Source organism: Hyperoodon ampullatus (genome assembly GCF_949752795.1).
Source record: "Hyperoodon ampullatus genome assembly, chromosome: 4".
NCBI classification, from domain to species: domain Eukaryota; kingdom Metazoa; phylum Chordata; class Mammalia; order Artiodactyla; family Ziphiidae; genus Hyperoodon; species Hyperoodon ampullatus.
This window is the reverse complement of record NC_136917.1, coordinates 99,537,270-99,556,849: the sequence shown is the minus strand read 5'-3', so window position 1 is coordinate 99,556,849 and position 19,580 is coordinate 99,537,270. Positions and strand designations below refer to the sequence as shown.

At 37.9% G+C, this 19,580-nt stretch overlaps 1 protein-coding gene across 16 annotated transcripts in view; it reads right to left on the bottom strand.

Moving 5' to 3' along the window:
* MCTP1 (multiple C2 and transmembrane domain containing 1) overlaps positions 1–19,580 on the bottom strand; it is a gene marked incomplete at both ends in the record, with an annotated part of 539,514 nt that overhangs the window by 166,647 nt on the left and 353,287 nt on the right. The gene's annotated exons all lie outside the window — the stretch shown is intronic.

Sequence of the window (19,580 nt, the reverse complement as noted above, 5' to 3'; positions counted from 1 at the left end):
CATAGGTTAAAATTCACATCATATGGTACAGAATATAGTCTTTCATCTCCAATCTCAAGGTCCTTAAAGTCCCTTACGTGAGCTGTATCACACCTTTTGATTCCTCAAATATTCCATATACTTCCAGAGTTCTGGGCAAGGCATTAAAGTTCAAAGCAAAAGCCCAGTGGTCTGGGAAAAATGGCCTGAACTTTGGAGGCTGAGCAATCTGGGGTTGAATACTCACTCTAGAACCCTGGACCTGTTTCCTCACACATTCAGCAGTGACTGTAATGGTCCCTTGCAGATATAATAGTTAGAATACAAGTAGCAGAATGTCTAGCACACTAGCAAGGGCCTCAATAAATAATAGCAATAATAAGGGCAATAATAGTAGCAATAATAAGGGCAATTACAATACTTATTATTGTCATAATTGCAAATATTTTCTGAGTTTTTATTATAAGCCCAACATTATGTTTTCAAAAAATTTTATGACTACTTTATGAGAAAGATGCTTTTACTATTTCTATTTTACAGAGAGGAAACTGAGGCTGGCAGATTATATAACTCACCAGGTCACACAGGTTGTAGTGAAGCTATTATTCAAACCCAGGTCTATCTGATCTTCAGAGCCCTTGCTCTACCCCTGTGGTCCATGCTCCCTTTAATTAACTAACATTTAAATGTAAGCCACTAGGCAAGACCTTTCCCAATAACTGTGCCATACCTCAGTATTTAGTGGGCCACACCCAAGGAAAGAGCTGGGTAATGTCTTGTGTATAGAGCCATTCATTCAACAAATATTTATTGTTTACTATGTACCAGGCACATTCTATGTGCTGAGGAGACAGACATAAAACAATTTAAAAAAACCCTGAACTTATGGAGTTTGCACTGAGGAAGAAGAAAGACAATGAATAAGAACATTTTATAGTATTTTAGAAGGTGATAAGTACTATGGAGAAAAATTAAGTTGGGAAGGTCAGTGAGGAGATAAGGAGTGCCAGTATATATGAGTAATTTTTAAAAGGGCTGCCAGAGAAGGTCTCAGTGAGAAAGCGACATATGGGCAAAGAAACGAAAGAGGCAAGGGAGTGACTGTTGGTCAGAGAAGTGACTGTGCCTGGTGTTTCTAGGAATATTCAGAAAGTTAGTGTGTCTGGAGGAATGAATTGGGGGTGGAGGGTGAGTATTAGATGGCATAGTTAGAGACGTACAGGGAGGGTGGTGGGTCTCTGTAGGATTTAGCTTTCACTCAAAGTGCTAGGGCAAGTTTTTGTAGGGATCTGGATTGAGGTGTGACAGGATCTGATGGCTGCTATTTGGAGAATAAGGTAGAGAGAGGGCAATGGAGGAGACAGGGAGAAGAGTTAGGAGGATATTACAATAACCCAGGTGACGTGGAGCAGTTCGATTCTGGATATTTGATTTGAAGGTAGAACCAATGGAATTTGCAGATGTCATTATTGAACAATCTATTGTGCCTGATATTATTATTTGGGAATGGAAAACAACATCCTGAGCTTAGCCAAGTCAGTCTTTTTTTGCAAGGTCAAGAAACATTCAACAAAGTGCTCTGACTAGATATTTCTAGAATCCAGCAGAGGAAAATTTAGGCAATTTTATTTTTAATTTCCATTTTCATCTTTTCCTTCTAAAAAGTTATGTTTTTACAGTTATCAGTGTGGATGCCAACATTAGGTCTTTACACACTATGTGATTTTTGACTAATTTAAAAAGAATTCTCCTGCCATTAAAGACATTAAAGGGCAATTAAAAATTAACAGCAATTTCAGCCAAAATAACAGTAAACATACAATATCAAATACTATAAACTTACTACTAGAAAGCACACACTAGAGTTTTATTTTAAAGAAGTGGCTACACATAGTCAATGTGCTTATCTGGCTTGCTAAATGATGCTTTAAATGACTGGCTTTTCAGTTCCTAAATTTTGCAGTCCTGATTACGTGCCACCTAAACAAACAAAAACAATCACAGAAATACCAGTGATGGACCTAACCATTAATTATCTCCTTAATTATTCCTTCTTTTCATCCTTTTATCATTCCAGTTAGATCCTGTGATATGCTGCTTTGCTTGCTGAGAGTATTGGAGGAGTGGAGTTGACTACAGGATGCAGTGTTGATGTCTATACATCAGTGTTGTCTATATGTGATGTCTATATGCAGTGTTGATGCACTGTACTCTGCAAAGTTCTAGAGAGTGATGCAAAGCCGGCCCCTGTTATCATTTTATTCGGGACTGTCAGGCTAGAAGTGCAAGGAATGAAGGCAGCATCCAAAGTCGAAGTGTATTTACTTTCTGATCATTTTTGTCTATCTAAAATAAAGAGCATAAATGCATGGGAACAAACATTATATAATCTCTTGTTTCCCTCTTACTCATTCTTGTCAGAAGACTAAAGCACTCTTCCTTAACTTTTGCCATTTTGGCTAAAAGGTGCCTATCCCTCTCCTTTCCAGTGCAAGAAACTGGAGATTTTGGTTTGGATGCAAGATAGAAACTGAAGCAGTGCTGGGTGAGGACGGGGGCAGGGGGGTTGATTGTGTTACCTGCCATGACAGCTAGAAGAGAATCTTAGTCTTAGCTTTCCTTGAGAACATGGCCACTTTCCATGTCGATAATTTCTAGAGAGAAATAGGAATACATTTTGAAGCACTCATTACTTATTGCGTGTCTGCTTGTCTCACCCCAGAGTTATAATTATGATAAGATTTAGTCCAGCTCTCAAGGCACACACAATTTAGTGGGCAGGATAGACATGTAAATACACAATTATAATGCAGGGTTGTAAGCGCTGTAATAAAGGTAAGTAAAGAGTGCAATGGGAGCAATGAAAGGAAGCATATCATTCTCTAAGTCTAGAACAGGAAGAGGAAAAGAAAGTGAAGACTTTTTCCCAGTGGAGATGATGCTGGTGATCTATGCTAATGACACATCTCTATCACCAGCAATTTTAGAAGTGAAGGACTTTAAGAATTTGTGATAAGGACTATTTAGCTTACATCTATTTGTTTATCCCTTTAATAGGGCTTCTGTAACACAAAACCTAGATCTATGTTATATAACAATTGTAAAATAGATACTTACAAATATTATGTTAGGACTGATGCATTTATCTATAATCTAGTTAAATACTAAGATCTGTCTTTTTTGTTATGGATTTTTATAGGGAAAAAATCTCCCAAGGGAATTAAAATTAGAAAGAGACTCTTTTACCTTAACTCATAAAAATAAACCTATAACAGATCTTAAAGCATCTACTCTATTACTTCAGTTCTCCTTGCGGTGAAAAGATATTCCTATAACCATAAAAATAAACATCAGAAATGTCTCCAATGGGCATGTCGAATGGCAAACTTCAAATAGCAGTGAGGATTAAACAGGGTGCACTGACTGGCTAATTCTCTCTCACTCTTAGCCCTTGTTCTCTGAGGTCACCACACTGACATATTTACAAAGAACTGTGGGAAAGTCAGCACCACCCCTGCTCACTTGCTACCTGTATTGTGGGCAAGTGGATAACTTCAGTTTGTGCAAACTACTGGTTTGAGTATTAAAGTCACTCAAGAGATACTAAATGATATTCTTGCTCCCCAAATAGAAAGTTAATTCTGATCCATCAGTGGTGGGCTTTGTCCAAGGTCATTTTGCTGCTGACAAGTAGCACACTTTGCTGGTTGTGATGTGTTATAAAAATGGGTGCGTGTGTGGGGACCCAGTGACCACTTCTTTGTTGCCACGTCTCTGAAAACCCAGAGGCTTTCAGTAGCACTGAAAGCAATCCATACCCACAGGAGCCTTTTATTTTGGGGCTACCTTGCACAAATTAAGCTCTTTGGTTTAATCTCCTCAGTTGCCACAGTTTGAAATGGTTATAATTTAACCTTTAAAAATATTATAATCAAGGTTGCCATTTTTCTACAAACTGGAATTTCAATCATAACACATAACAATATTATAGTTGAGGGAATCCCATAGGGGTCCACCAAAATAAAAAGCAACCTACATTGGAGACATCTTCCAATCCTCCCCTTATCACTGGAGATGAGGCTTTGACCTTAGCCTTTTTCATCAACTGACCTCAACATATTTTAAACATCTGATTAGTAGAATTACATTAACTGACACTCTTCACTAAGTTCCCACTGGGTCTGGCTCTGGGACTAAGTAATAATAGGGCTTCTCTTTTCTCACTAAGTCATGAAGCAGGTTTCACTGTGGCATAAAAATGGACCCTCTAGAGTTGTGGCTCTCAGCCCACTAGGTATAAAACATTTTCCTCATATTGTAGATTTTGTAATGCCCTCCTCACTATTCTGAAATACAATAAAACCAACCCATAAGTGATTTCAATATTTAATTTAATGCTATTATACAGAGGAATAAATAGAAAGTTGGGGATGTACAATAAAGTCATATGTTGATTTATTCAACAAATATTTATTGAGTATGTACTATGTGTTAGGCCATATGAACAAACAAACAAAATAAAAGGAAAGGTCTCTGCTCTCCTGGAGTTTGCTTGCAGTGGGGAGGGAGGGAAGAGAATAAATATTGAACATAATTAATAAGCAGATTATATTGTATGTTAGAGAGTGATATATGTTAATGGAAAACAGAAAAACTACGGCAGGATAAGGGGTTTGAAGAGTGTGGGGGAGGGGCACAGTTTATACAATTAATTAGGGTGGTTGGAGTAGACCTCATTGTGAAGGGAGGTCTGAGCAAAGAACTGAATGAAGTGAAGGAGTAGTTAAGTGGATATTGGGAGAAAAGTGCTCCAGGTAGAGGGAGGAGCTACAGCAAAAGCCTGGTGTGCTCCAGGAACCTGATAATAGGACACAGCGAGCAACGGGAAGAATAGAACATGTCAGAGAAGTAACAGGGAACCAGGTCATGAAGTGCCTTGGAAGCAATCCTAAGGTCTTTGGTGACCATGATAATCATTAGTGTCTATATTTATTCATGCAGGACATGGGACAGTTTTCACTCTTTATGACTGTCTAATGCTTTTTAAGACAATTAGTATCCCCACCCCTCAACTCCCAACATAAATAGTATTCCCCAACCATTGTGGCAACTTAATTCCCCCACAGATTTCTAAAGCACCCAAGGGGGCAATACTGCCCTCTCCCAATTGAGAATCATTTCCCTACAGCAACAGTTCTTAAACATTTTGGTTCCAGGAACTCTTAAAAATTGCTGAGGATCTCAAAGAGTTTTTTTGTGTGGGGGTTATAACTATCAAAATTTATCATTTTAGAAATTAAAAATGAGAGCGTGTAAAGATACACTGTGTTCTTGGGTCAGAAGAATTAATACTCTTAAAATGAACATACTCCCTAAGGCAATCTACAGATTCAATGCAGTCCCTGTCAAAATACTACAGATATTTTTCACAGAACCAGGATAACTAATTTTAAAATTTGAATTGAAAGACAAAAGACTCTGAATAGACAAAACACTCTTGAGAAAGAAGAAAAGAGCTGGAGGAATTATGCTCCCTGACTTCAGACTATACTACAAAGCTACAGTAATCAAAACAGTATGGTACTGGCACAAAAACAGACACAGATCAATGCAACAGAATAGACAGCCCAGAAATAAACCCACCTACTTATGGTCAATTAATCTATGAAAAAGGGCGGCAAGTATATACAATGGAGAAAAAACAGTCTTGAAGAGTAAAACAACGAGATTAGAACATTTCCTCACACCATATCCAATAATAAACTCAAAATGGATTAAAGACCTAAATGTAAGACTGAAAATCATAAAACTCCCAGAGCAGCGGTCCCCAACCTTTTTGGCACCAGGGATGGGTTTCATGAAAGACAATTTTTCCATGGATGGGATGGCGGGGTGGATGGTTTTGGGAAGATTCAAGTACATTATATTTATTGTGCACTTTATTTCTATTATTATTATATTGTAACATATAATGAAATAATTATACAACTCACCACAATGCAGAATCAGTGGGAGCCATGAGCTTGCTTTCCTGCAACTAGATGGTCCCATCTGGGGGTGATGGGAGACAGTGACACCTGAAGTGTGTTGCTTATGTCCAGTCTACTCCGTAATCTAATTTTGGTGGCTGTTACTGCAGAAAACCATACTTCACAAAGATAGGATGTTGGAAATGGAAGCAGGCTTTTCAGCGCTTTTGTGGCAGTCTCAAGATATTCTGCCTTGACTTTAATCCAGAATGTATGGAGATCTGAAGTTGTCTCAAACATACTTTTAAGGGCACCATCATTTGCGACCTCAAGTAGTTGATCCTCTTCTAGCATGGACAAAGTCGATTCATCTGACTTATTCACAAATGGGTCAAGGGTCCATTCCTTCCCAGGTCAGGGGTTTTTCGTGGCTGGGAAGTAATGCTCAAACTCTTTTGAAAGTAATCCTCAAACTCTCAGAAAGTTCTGAGATAGGTGATCATGCACCAGCTGGAAGAAAGAAGTCCCTGGCTCAGACTCTTTCAAAATCTCTGCTAATATTTGAAACATGTCAAAAATCCCAGTGTTCACTCATCGACCCCATAATTCCAGTTTGGCTTTGAATGCAGCCACTTTATCTGCCGATTTGAACACAGTTGTCATTCTCCCCTGAAGTGACAGATTGAGTTCGCTGAGCAGGTTGAACATGTCACGCAAGTAAGCAAGTTTTGCGACCCATTCTGTGTCACTGAAATGTGCTGTCAGTGGTGACTGTTTTTCTAAAAGAAATCTCTGGAGCAGCTCTCGTAACTCAAAAACTCTGGCCAGTGATTTACCTTTAGAAAGTCATCTCACTTCTGTGTATAAGAGAAGACGTGTGTGCTCTGCGTCCATCTTCTCACAGAGCTGTGTGAACAGATGTGAATTAAGGGCATATACTTTAATGTGGTTGATAATTTTAATCACATCCTGCAAAATGTTGTTAAGTTCAGGTGACATTTTTCACCTAGCCAGCATTTCTCTATGGATGACACAGTGCATAGACTCACATTCAGAAGCAACCTCTTTAATTAATTAATTAATTTATTTTTGGCTGTGTTGGGTCTTCATTTCTGTGAGAGGGCTTTCTCTAGTTGTGGCAAGTGGGGGCCACTCTTCATTGCAGTGTGCGGGCCTCTCACTGTTGCGGCCTCTCTTGTTGTGGAGCACAGTCTCCGGATGCACAGGCTCAGCAGCCATGGCTCACGGGCCCAGCCACTCCGTGGCATGTGGGATCCTCCCAGACCAGGGCTCGAACCCGTGTCCCCTGCATTAGCAGGCAGATTCTCAACCACTGCGCCACCAGGGAAGCCCCAGAAGCAACCTCTTTGACTGCAGTAGTGAAACCAGAAAGCCATCAGTCATGGCAGCTGCTCTGTCCATGCATATACTGACACAAAATGACCAATTCAGTTTTCCTGATATGTAATTGTTCAAAGATTTGAATAGTTCTGCAGCTGTGGTGTTGGTTGGCAACAAAAGTGCACATAACATATCCTCATGCACATCCTCCTGAAAAATAAATCACACAAAAACAAGCATTGTTGCCTTGTTGTCAACAACAGTAGACTCGTCAACCTGGATTGCGTACCATGGTGACTCATTAATCCTCTCTAACAATTGTGCCTCAATATCCTCTGCGATTTCATCAGTTCATCTAGTTATGGTACTACCCGAAAGAGGAACATGTGTCACCTTTTGAACTGCAGCCTTTCCTAAAAGTTCATGACAAATGTCCTTAGCAACAGGCAGGATCAACTCTTTACCAACAGTAAAGGGCTTCTTAGCTTTCGCAATGAGGTTAGCCACTAAGAATCAGTGCAGACACATTTGATGAAGTGGTGGCCTTCAATAATTGCTTCTGTTCTTCGTGTTCATGTTTTTTCCTTTGAAAAACTCCAAAGTCTTGTCTTTTAATGCAGGGTGCTTGGTCTCCATGTGGCGAAGCAGTTTTGAAGGTTTCATGGCTTTGCTGGATAGCCAGTTGCCACATGTTATACAAAGTGGGCTTGGAGAATGTGAATCACCCGTTGCAATGAACTTGTAATTTAAGTAGGACTCTTGGTATTTTCTTTTAATTGCAGCTTTCTTTTTGTTGGCAGTCTTACTTCTGGTGTCTCATCATTGGGTCTTTCCCCCTTTTCAAAGAAGCTCTCTAGCGATGTTTGTTTTTTACTCATTTTGGCTAGGGTTAGCTTGTGGGCTTACCAAAACTGTGACTGAGACAAGAGCACAGTGCAGGAAAGAGGTGTGGATGAAAGTGGTAAATAAAATAATGGGTCGGCCATGCACAGACTAAAATAAGTGTCGGATTCTGACTTAAAGCCTGCCACCAGATGCAGCTGTACAACTGAATTACATCAACTCACTTGCCACTATAAAGCCTGCCACCAGATTCAGCTTAACTGTCACTTGCCACTCACTAATAGGGTTTGATATGAGTCTGCAAGCAACTGATTTATTATAGTCTCTGTGCGGTCAAACCTCTCTGCTAATGATAATCTGCATTTGCAGCCGCTCCCCAGCGCTAGCATCACCGCCTCAGCTCACCTCAGATCATCAGGCATTAGATTCTCATAAGGAGCACGTGACCTAGACCCCCCACATGCGCAGTTCACAGTAGGGTTTGTGCTCCTATGGGAATCTAATGCCACCGCTGATCTGACAGGAGGCGGAGCTCAGGCAGTAATGTGAGCGATGGGGAGCGGCTGTAAATACAGATGAAGCTTCGCTCACTCACCGCCGCTCACCTCCTGCTGTGCGGCCTGGTTCCTAACAGGCCATAGACCAGTATCGGTCTGTGGTCTGGGGGTTGGGGACCCCTGTCCTAGAGGATAACATAGGCAGAACACTTTTTAACATAAATCAGAGAAGTATTTTTTGGATCTGTCTCCCAAAGCACGGAAATATAAACAAAAATAAACAAATGGGACCTAATTAAACTTAATTTCCTTTGCACAGCAAAGGGAGCCATCAACAAAATGAAAAGACAACCTGCTGAATGGGAGAAAATATTTGCAAATGATATGACTGATAAGGAGTTAATATCCAAAATATATAAACAGTTCATACAACTCAAAATCAAAAAAACAATGTGATTAAAAAATGGGCAGAAGACCTGAATAGACATTTTTCCAAAGAAGAAATGTAGATGGCCAATAGGCACATGAAAAGATGGTCAATATCACTAGTCATCAGGGAAATGCAAACCAAAACCACAATGAGATATCACTTCACACCTGTCAGAATGGCTATAATCAAAAAGAACACAAACAACAAATGTTGGTGAGCATGTGGAGAAAAAGGAACCCTTGTACACTGTTGGTGGGAATTTAAATTGGTGCAGCCACTCTGGAAACAGTATGGAGGTTACTCAAAAAACTGACAATAGAACTGCCATATGACCCAGCAATTCCACTCCAGGGTACATGTCTGAAAAAAATAAAAGCACTAATTTGAAAAGATACAGGCACCCCAACGTTCATAGCAGCATTATGTACAATTGCCAAGATATGGAAGCAACCTAAGTGTCCATGAATGGATAAAGAAGATGGGGTATATATATACAATGGAATACTATTCAGCCATAAAAAAGAAGGAAAATTTGCCATTTGCAAAAACATGGATGGACTTGGAGGGTATTATGCTAAGTGAAATAAATCAGACAGAGAAAGACAAATACTGTCTGATATCAATTATATGTAGAATCTAAAAAATACAACAGACTAGTGAATATAACAAAAAGGAAACAGACTCACAGATATAGAGAATAAATTAGTGGTCACCAGTGGGGAGATGGAAGGGGGCAGGGGCAATATAGGAGTATAGGTTTAAGAGGTACAAACTTTTAGGTATAAAATAAGCTACAAGGATACATTGTACAACAGGGAATATAGCCAATATTTTATAATAACTATAAATGGAGAATAACTTTTAAAAATTGTGAATCACTATATTGTACACCTGTAACTTACAAAATATTGTACATCAACTATACTTCAATTAAAAAAATGAGAGATGTAACCTATCATCCATTAAGAAATAACAATAATAAATCCATGACATGTTAACATCAGAGTGATCAAATATTATGTAGCCTTTGAAAAACTCCATTGTACACTCATGGGAGAATGAAAGTGAAAAAAGCAAATAACATCTCAGTATTATTATGAAAACAGTTTTGAATTCACAAATTCCTAAATGGGTCTTGGGGATCCCCAGAGGTTCCCAAGCCACACTTTGAGAACCATGACTAAGAGCAATGGAAATAAAGTTTAATGTATACATGAGTTTATCTCCCTTGGTATATAGAACTAGATGCAAAAGAATATTTACAGCATTGTGTTTAACTAGATGCATTCTTGAGTCCTAGAAGTAAACCTTCTTGGTATTAGCTGGGAAGCTCAAAATTTATGACAGATGAATGGGCAATAAAACAAGACAGACAAGAAACTGGAAAATAAAGAAAGAGGAGACTATGGGATTTAGAAAATGAGGAGAGGCAATAGAGAAGTTATGTCTAAGCCTTTAAGAGTTTAGATAAATTATGGTAAAAAAACATTTAAAGGCTTTATTTTCAATTAATATTTAATAAGAAGCTACATACAAGTGACGTTACTGGATTAGACACACAGAAGTTGTTTGGCCTCAAATACATATAAAAATATACCATAAGCTCCTTTGAGTTTACAAGCCCTTGAAGATACTTTAGGACCTATGTAAATACATATTCAATTAGATTCTCCACAGAGAAGCCTGAGGTTTCACATAATCTTTCCTACAAGTAAATTAACTAGCTGGAGAGGTCTTTTGCAATGGAATAAAATTCTTTAGACTTAAAAAATTAAGAACTGTTTTAGGTGATTAAACCTTTTTATATTTTTAGGCAATAAAACTGAAAATTGCCATCTGTCAAGCCTTTGTCTTTAGAATGATATCTTTGTCTTTTTATTTCTCTTCTACATAATATCTACTCATTCAGGTATCTGTTATTCATCTTGGCACCCTTTGCAGGATCTCAGATTCTTAGGACTGGGAGAGAAGCCTTAGAGGTCAAGTTCAAAAGCTCATATCGGACTTGAATCCCCTCTGCAACCAGGTGGTCATACAGGCTTGGCTTCAAAGGTTCCAGCGACGTGGAATCACTACATCCATAGGAATATTGTGATCTACTTTTTGGCAGTCGTAAATTGGGGGAAATGTTTCTTTACATTTTATGTCTCTCCAGCTATTGTCTATTCTATGATTTGCCCTCTGTAGTAATTTTTGAAGTTTAAATGAAATAATGGGTGTAAAGGAGGGGCACAGCATCTGTATCTGATTCATGTTTGTTACCTGCTCTCCTGCACTGGATAGTGTGGATGGCTTGCTGAGCATCTATTCTAACTATTTCTAGTATGTCTCTTCCTGACCTAGAGAGGCCACAAGGGCCTCCCTTGCAGCTGGGGGTGCAGATGTGATTTAGGTTGCACCAATCAGAGTTACTTGCCTAATATTTGACTTTAGAACTCAGTTATCTGAGAGGGCGTGGAGTCCATTCTGCTGCTGCTCACACAGCAAGCAGGAGTAGTGTAAGCAGCTGACACAATGTCTTCCCAACATACCCATGTGGCAGGAGCTGAAACTCCTTGGTTCTTTCATGTAGCTTTAGTATTAACTTCTGGAAAGTGAGCTTAGAGCTTGTTTTCTTAGACCCTTCCTGCCTCCAAAGATTCTGTGATCCATTGAAAACTCTATAACAAATCCCTTTCTGATTAAATGTGCTAGAAGAAAGTTTGCTCTTTGGATTGAACCTTGGCCATTACTACTTCTGCCAACTCCTATCAACACCCTCCCCATGACAGGCTTTGGATAATTGACAAAAGAAATCATATCCAATTCCACATCTTCCTCTCTCTGGTTCAACTTCATGGCTTCACTGAATAGATGTGGATTGGCATCCCTGCCTTGCCATGTACAAGCTGGGGTGTGTGTGTGTGTCTGTTGATCTAGACAACTTACTTAACCTCTCCACACCTCAGTTTTCTAATTTGTAAAGTGGAGATAACAACAATACCTAATTAGATTGTTGTGAGATTAACTGTGATAATCCTTGTACCAAGCTTAGTGTAGTGTCTGACATGTGATAAGGGCTCAATAAATATTCGTTGCCACTATTATTGTCATTATCACTTTCACTGAGCTATTTTCAATGGCCTTGATTTTAAAATGCCAGATATACCAACCAAGGATATTTTCTGGTCAGTCTGTCAATGTCCTTCTTTAAAGTGTAGCTTTTAAAACTGAATTCATACCCCAGGATGTCTGAGGAGCCCAAAAGAGAGTATCATTCTCAACATTCTCCTTTTATTCAATGTAACAAAACTGACGTATGTATAATTCACTCTCATGGAGATTAAACTCAAGTCAAACTCAAAGTCTTTTCTGTATTTTCTACTGTTAAAGCAAGATATCACTGTTTTGTACAGAGGTAAGATTTTTGATTTATTCTTTTTAATGTTCATCTTGCGGAACTAAGCCTGTAATTTCAGTCTGTTGATTATATATATAAATTGTATGTTGTACCTATTATACATATATATATATAAATAGCATACATACATTGGTCTCATGTAAAATGAATTAACTATGCCTCCTAGCAAGTTTGATAAGGAAGCAGCCAATTATCTCCTCAAAGTCATTAGTAAATACATTGAACAGGTTAGACCAAGGATAGAGCCCTGCATTCCTCCATTTAGCCATTAATCCTTTAATATAATCACCCTTTGGGCTTGAAGGTTTAGTCATTTATGAGTCTAACTATGCTATCATATCATCCAAACATCCCTGTAGTAAGATTTTATTTCAATAGCCTAGTTAAATCCAGATCCTGTCTGCAGCATTTCCCTAACCCACCGTTCTAGAAAACGCATTTCTTATTTACACACCAATATCATAATGTAACAAAATATATATAATAGTTTAATTTTAAACACTAATTCTAACATCTGAAAGCATTTCTTCCAGCACTGAGTGAAACCCTGGAGCTAGCCCTCCAAGCCAAATCAGCAATTCTCTATTTCTTTACTCAAAGGATCATTTTGTAATCTTAGTTCCACAGAACTCAATTAATTATTTTATAGTATTTCTCTTTTCCTCATTTCCCATTGATAGTGGGACCACCACTTTCTCAGCCCACAGTCCTTCACCTCTAGAGCATATCAAACCCAATTATTAATCTCTTTTGTCATCCCACCTATTCTTCCAGAGCAGTATCTTCTAACCATGTGACCTGCATATGAATCACACATGATTTCTGTAACTCCCTGTAAAACACTAGTTCAGACTCAGGCCTCACCAGCCCTTATGTTAAATTATCATTTTAATTCCTCTTTTCACAAATTTATCAACTTTTGGTTTTAGACGGATACTTTTGCATTTCTATAATTAGAATATGATTTAGCTTTTTAAAAATAAAATTACTAAAAGGAAGCAGCTTTTATTTCTATATGCAATATGGTGGCATAAAAGAATAAAGAGTAATGATTTTCTTTCTTTCCTTGTGATGCCTTTGTCTAGTCTCATTCTTACGGAAGAGATTTATATAGTGTTAAGACATTTAACATGTATGTGCGTCATACTGTTTTCTAAACTAGGTATATTATAATGATAAGAATGTCAGGTGTTGGATGTTTTTAATGCATTCTAAATTGCATGAAATTTCTTCTCAAAGTATACTATCTGCTTAACAGTCTTCTACAAGCTTAATTATTAAAAAGCAAATAGAAACATTAGGTTATATAAAGGAAATAAAGCATACTTGGGAAATTTACAATATATTTTGTGTAAAACTTTGGTTTATGTTTCAGGAAATATAGTTTTAAGATTTTAAGACAATGAAAGTTTAAAAATTACATCCACAAATAACCCCCTTTTTGGGTAAATTATTTTACCCTTGATAATTCACAAATAGGAAGGAATTCCACTGCATTAGATATATAATACTTTCAATGGGACTATGTAGAGTTTAAAGGATATCCATTTTCTTTTCTTCTAACATAGGTTTTAAATAATGATCATAAACTCTAAGGCTGCATTTATCAGATATCGTCAATGTTATCAAATGTGATGATGGCAATGAAAGTCATATGCTATTAAAAATTCAAACTGCTGGGCTTTCCTGGTGGCGCAGTGGTTGAGAGTCCGCCTGCCAGTGCAAGGGACACGGGTTCGAGCCCTGGCCCGGGAGGATTCCACATGCTGCAGAACCACTAAGCCCGTGTGCCACAACTACTGAGCCTGCACTCTAGAGCCCACAAGCCACAACTACTGAGCCCACGTGCCACAACTACTGAAGCCTATGCACTTAGAGCCCGTGCTCCGCAACAAGAGAAGCCACTGCAATGAGAAGCCTGAGCACCGCAGTGAAGAGTAGCCCCCGTTCCCCACGACTAGAGAAAGCCTGCACGCAACAACGAAGACCCAACGCAGCCAAAAATAAATAAATAAATAAAATAAATAAAAATTCAAACTGCTACAATTCTATAAAAGAAACAGCATAGCTACTTCTACCGGTAGAGCTATCGTATTCTGAGAGCCACTCAAGTGACAATTGCTCATATCTTATGCTATTTGCTTGAGTAACCCACAAGAGTTAATTTTTTAAAAGGATAATAGCTTGGATGTATATGTGCTTGGCATTCAGTATATAAAACTTTCAAAGAAGAGGCTCGCCTTTCTCTGTACAGCTACCTTTTCATTTTCTTTCTCTGAATAGACCTATAATATTCAGAGAAAATATCAAGAATAATAAATCCAAATCTCTGTATAAAATATACCTTCATGACACACTCAAGCTGGAAATCACAGGAACCACTAAAAATGCAGGCAGCCTACTGATAATGAGGTCAGAAATACAAATAAATTTACTTTTAATGAAGACTGGAGGCACAGTAATCAAAGTGTTAAAATTCATTTCATGCATATCTCATTTGCTTCCTAGCTGATATTTACCACACAATCTGTGAGAAAGTAGAGACCTAAGATGCTCCAGATAAATGGCTCAATTAATTGTACAGAGGTAGACTTCTTTGAGCTGAGCGGGAGCTGTGAGCTCTTTATTAAAAGCACTATTCTGTAGCCCATAACCTTGTTCCTTGACTCCTCTCTGGTTTCCAATTTAAACAAGTCCCCATGCGGCCTGCTCTAAAGGGCTTTGTCTCCCTGTCATTGTTAAGAGAGCTGAGGCATCCTGGAAGTGTGAAATCAGACCTCATGAGTTGAACGGTTCCCCAGGGAACGCTGGACTGCACAGAAGGTCAAAGTCATGGGCCGGACCATCTGAAAGTGTCTGATCGCCGGTCTGTGACACAGCAAGTTGGGGTGGGTTGTGGAGGCTAGACTGAAGAGGACTGAAATTGAACACATCTTAATTAAAGCCCACAGACAGCAAAACAAAATGTTTTCTAGGCAGCCTGTCAAATGGGGCTTAAATTTAGCTCTGCTAATGAATCTGAGCTGCTAACTGTTATTTCTTAAGATAATAAGACTCTCACGGAAGCTGATAAAAAAACCGTAGCATGTCTTTTTCTGCTGTTTTGTTACTGAAATATTTTCCAACAATGAAGACAGTTTTCCTAAAGAAAAACATGGGAAAAGTCTATGCAAATAAAGGGGTAGTCAACAGCTCTCTTAAAAACTGGTAGATTTCCAGACTATGGAGCTGGTGAGTTACAAATCTTTATGTGTAGTGTTGTTCTAGAAAAAGATATGCTATTTCAATGACAGCTTATGTTAACTGTAAAATTCTCTCCCTCTCTTCCTTTTTTTTCCTCTCTCTCCCTCTATTGTTTCCTAAAAGAGATGGCGCATTAATTTGAGAGATCAATTCACCTGGAGTGAAGAAGTTTTATATTAGTGTACCTTTTAATAGAGTGAAAAGGTAGGGCATCTTTTGAAAGGGTTTCACAGTTTCCCATATCAGTGTTTCTGAAACTGAGTGGCTGGTAATCCCTGGGGAGGCTGTGACCTCTTCCTCAGGAGCTCAAAAAAAACCCAGGGGAAAATGAAGGGGAGGGGCTGAGGAGAAGAACCTTTTTCTTTTTCTTCTCTAAGAACTTGAAAGAACCAATAGGCCAAGTCTAAATACGCTGCAAAGAAAGCCTCACTCAATACAGAAGACTTTAAATGTTCGGCTGAATGCAAAAATTAGGCCCCGTCCAAGGAAGAATAATTAGAAACTAGAAAAGACCAATTCCAACATACATGAACTGTTTCTCATCACCACCACCAAAAAAAAAAAAAAAAAAAAAGTCCACCATTGGTCTCTCTCTCCTCACAATCTGTCCAGTTTCAGGGAGCACTTGATTTAGTGGTAGAATCTTCCCCCAGTGAACACAGGGCCAGAGGATCTGCAGGTTTTGCTTTGATGATCCAGAGAGACATTAACCTTTTCACTGGTTACGTGAAAGGTAAGTAAGTTGTACCGTGCAGTATTTTTCAGTTAATCAAACTTTTTCCCTCACGAAGAATTTAGCTGACCAACTTTGAAAACCGGAGTGCCACTTTCTCAGGCTGTGAAAGGCTGCCCACAATTTGACTGAAATTTCAATCCACTCTTGTGCCTCGCTCAATGCATGTGTATGTGTGGGAGTTGTAAATTGAGGCCTTAACCACCAGAGTTAATCTCTTTTTAAAATCTGTATTAACCTTAATGATTTGAAGTGCACTGTCCAACACTGGGCTATTGAGATGGAAGAAAAAACTACCCTCGACTATCAACAGTTTATTAGGGGCTTAACTGAAGTGACCTACTGTAGTAGACTTCAGCTGAACAAGGCTATAGGCTTTTTGTGGAAAGGGAAAGAATTGAGGGTTTCATTAAAAAGTAATTTGTGCTTTATACTCACTCATTCAAAGAAAGTCTCAATTGCTCTTTATTCACACAGAGTTAATACAGTATCACAATGTTTCTCAATGAATGTGTTGTAACAAAAGAAAAATTTTACATTTTGAAAGGAAAAAACTCTTTGGAACTGCAGTAAGATTGATGGCTACTTAAAAGATTATAGAATCTCTTTTCTCTTGTGCTCATGCTAAATGACAGAATATTGTAATTTAAAATTTTTTGCTTCAACTATGGAAGTTTAACTTTATGTTTTAATCATTAAAAATATTTTAAATATAGGGTAAAGTTGGGCAAATATGAGTTTGTGTTGTTGGACTTGTCTGGGAAAGTGTTCAGAAACCAACTAGGTATCTTATAGCTATAGCCTCATTCATATCAGGTCAAAAAATATTTTTTGCTATCAGTGATTTAAAATGTCCCCTCTCCATCTACAACAATCCTAAATGGATGCTAATTTGAGCATCTGAAGACGCACCATTGACTCTATTCCCTTCCCTCAAACTGTTGCTGAATATCTTGTAGAGCCTGACTATGATTATCCACTGAGATATAAAACATATTTTTAAAGTTCTTCCTTGAGCAAGTAGGAGATAAAGTATGCAAAGAGCTTATCTATGATAAGCTCAAATTTCATGATACCCAAATTTCATGATAAAGACCAGGAAGGATCAGTATACATATAAATATTTATCCTTTTCAGAAGTAAAGACTTTTTTAAAAACTTGGTAGACTATTCAGACATTTCTGTCTTAAATACATGGTCCTCGGTTTCTGCCACCATCACAAATGTCATAAAGACCACAAAAGGTCCAAGAGTGAGCAAGGTCAAAGACTGAATTATCCTCTTGCCCCTGAATAGTTTAACATCTCTCTTATTCAGAGCACATTAGATTATAAGGTCAGTGAGGAATGAGGAATCATTATGTCCCTAAAACTAGAAGGAAAAAATGGAGAATCTGTTATTTAGTATTCCCCAAATTAAAGTTCATTTTATCAGATCAAAATTATGTCTCACTGAATCCCTAGGGAAAAGGTGATTCTTATTCACATTAATTTACCTAGAACCATTACGAAAGAAATGCATCTATTTTTTCCAGCTTCAAGAGAACATGTACTTTAACTTGCTTAGTGGCATATAGGCCAACTGGGTTAACGTGGTTTGCATATTCATGAAGTTTCAAAAGCAGTGACAGCTTCTCTCCAAGAGAGACAAACATATAATTGCATTTAACTTGTGTAATGGGCAGGTATATAAACTTCTGAAGTAAAGGGGACTTGAATTTTTCTGTAAGAAATTATTGTGCCCACTATAAATACCCAGTGATAGTTCTTAACACTTAGGTGCCCTCTGAGATACTTTTTATTTTAGGCTTTTCTCCCTATCTTCAGATGTTTTTAGCCCAACACTGGTTGCTCCCCTACCCCGCAGAAAATCCTGAAGAAAAGTGAAGATATTTCCCATGATGGTGAACATCTAGGCCATGAATTCCTGAATCTACCTGCTGCTGAGAATCAAAGGCTGGCCAGAACCTCTGTAGTGTAAAAGCAGCCCTGAGTTCCTGTTCTGGTCTTTAAGTTAACGTCCAAAGTGAACAAACAAAAAAAAAGCAGTCAGTCAACCATTCACTGTTGACTGTTGGTTCTAATAACGAAAGCAGCATAATAATTTAAAAATCATTGTGTCCAGATTAATTTGATTTTAACCACATCAGAAATAAAATACAAAGTGAATAAACTTAGCATTCACTAATGGTTTAGTACAAGGAGCCACGTCAGTATATTTGCAAAAAGATTACAGACAATCCTCTCTCCCACTATTTTCAGGTATGCCTATTTTGAAATAATATCTGACAGTTGTTATTATCTTCTTGGTTACAAATGAGTTGATAAAATCCTCTTTAAAGAAACTGTAAACTCTCAACATTTTTACTTTTATAACACAGTAAACATTCATTTAATACTATGCAAATATTAAAAAATTTTAAATATTGCCATTTTTGAACAGACATCTGCTATTTTAGTTTTAAGGCATGTGATCTTTTAATTAGGTTTTGATTCTGTTCCATGAATTAAGGGCAGCAGTGATCATGTAATGGGTTTGCAAGCCCTTATATGGTGGGAAAAGTACATTTCTCCCCTTCAAATAAGTTAGCTACCCTTTAAGGGTCAACTTGCTGGCCATTCACAGTGGTAAGCATATTTCCACAAATAATAAGTGGACACTTTCTTTCAGGAACAGGGAAATCTGCACAAAATTGGTCAAATCAGTCCTATTTATTATCCACCTTGAGATGGACAATTTAAGGAATTGTATAAATACCCCCCAAAGCCTATGAAATTTAAGAATAAGTGAATGCTCACATAGTTGCAAATTCAAAACAATAATTTAATTCTGGAAATTGATGAAATAATTAATTAATTAACATGTCACAGAAACAGCAATATCCAAATCAGGAAGCTTTAAGACATCATACTGAGTCTGGCATTTTTACAGGCCTGCTTCTTGGTTAAAAAAAAATTAGAACAATGCAGATATTTAGTTTAGATCCAGAATGATCTCTGGGATGTGCTAGGGAATTTGGACAACTAAGGGATTGTATCAGCAACCCAAATACCAACAGTTCATACCAAGGAATTGAGTATTATGTATTTAAACTTTTCAGTGAACTATGCAACAGATTTCATGCATGTTTGAATTATCAGTGTTG